At 37.9% G+C, this 1,569-nt stretch overlaps 1 long non-coding RNA gene across 1 annotated transcript; it reads left to right on the forward strand.

Moving 5' to 3' along the window:
- The first annotated feature begins 625 nt into the window (after positions 1-625).
- On the forward strand, positions 626-1,131 carry LOC119656299. Its single transcript, XR_005250031.1, has 3 exons — positions 626-702; positions 763-928; positions 991-1,131. It is a non-coding gene; the product is annotated as an uncharacterized LOC119656299 (long non-coding RNA).
- Positions 1,132-1,569: the final 438 nt, after the last annotated feature.

Raw genomic sequence — 1,569 nt, forward strand, 5'->3', positions numbered from 1 at the left:
TAGATTGTGTGTGGACTAGCAGTGCCATTACGACACCATTCATATCCATTTTCAGTCACCCAACCCCGGGTCGTTGGTGAGATTTTTCCTTTTTTCGGTTATAACACCAATTACCTTTTTATGAGTGTGATAATAAGGCAATTTTCGTATGTACGAGTTTATGGAACTTTCATGGAATGGGGGAGAAAATTCGGTAAATGGCTGAGATTTTGAATGATTTCTTAATATAGTACAGGTGGTTGGGGTGCGTTCTCCGGGAAGTGTTATGTGAGAAAGTATTTCTATTCGCTCCTTTCGAAAGGAAATAGTAATGAAATTATTAGCAAGGTAAATAGAAATATTAGAATTGTTAGCTAAATTCTGTTAGCTAATGTGCAACTGCCATGAAAATGTTGCTTAATGGATTTGTCCCACGAACCTGTCCCCTACTTCTGGGGAGGAAAGTAGCTCAGATTAGGTCTCCCAATGGCACCTAGAAATCAGTGGCGTGGTTAATACTTCTTATCTTTATTCTCACGAAATGTATTATATAAATTCCCAGAAAGATCTAAGGTATCTGTCTATTAATCTATCGGTCTATCAATATACGTCAGCATTTTTGACTTAATTTTTTTTTTCAGTTGAACTAAGTTTATAATTTCACTCAGCGTAAAAATTTGACGAGGGTAGGGTAGGGTCGTGTTTGCATCATTTTCTTTGAAGGTAATAGATAATACTTCCAAAAGCGATAGAGGAGGGAGAAATGCTACTTTTCATTACTAGATATTCAAAGGTTGCAGCAGAATCACTTGGTATTCCGATGCACCCTCTCCAAGGTTACGTTTCAATGCAGAGTAAAAGGCGCTGGATGTGTTCGTGTTCATTCTAAGCTCGCATACAAACACTAAACTTTTTTTGTATCTGCCAATGAATTTGAGGTTTTCATGAGGTGAGTACAAAAGTAGATTGAAAAGTATGAATTGGATAACAATTAACTCCTCACCAAAATAGTTTTTTAGAGAAGCTAGTGATTCCGCAAAGGATGATAATAAATTCGCTTGAAAGGAGAGGGGAAAAGATGACTGTAATCTTTACGGGAGGAGGTATCCCAAAGAATATTTGAGGTGAACATTAATGAGATGAATAAATTTTACCACTTTTAAATATTAATAAATTTTGTTATTTGTAATATTAATTATTTTATTTTAATTTTTTAACTTAATTTAAATTACACAATTTAAATTAAATAGAGAGTAGTCACCTCTCTCCTCCGGTTAGTCTCATCTCGAACTTCAACTGACACCGCAAAACAATTTTCGCTGTAAAAAATTGTTTTTCGATGCCCTGGCTAACCCGGTTGGCATTTGTTTGCATGCGGCACGCAAGTTATTCGCTCCGCCACAAAACTCCACCCCCAGCTGAAACTAAAGTAGGGTTTTAGCGAGGAGCCAAACGCACGGCTCCCTCAACTCGACTGCGACAAGTCGAAACAGACGCGTCGTACGCTTCTCGCCCTGGCTGCTTTTTCTTGCTGGGCGAAGGGTTTTAGTCGAGGCAATTGAGGCTATAATGATGTTGGACTTCAAAGGG

Source organism: Hermetia illucens, chromosome 4 (assembly GCF_905115235.1).
Source record: "Hermetia illucens chromosome 4, iHerIll2.2.curated.20191125, whole genome shotgun sequence".
NCBI classification, from domain to species: domain Eukaryota; kingdom Metazoa; phylum Arthropoda; class Insecta; order Diptera; family Stratiomyidae; genus Hermetia; species Hermetia illucens.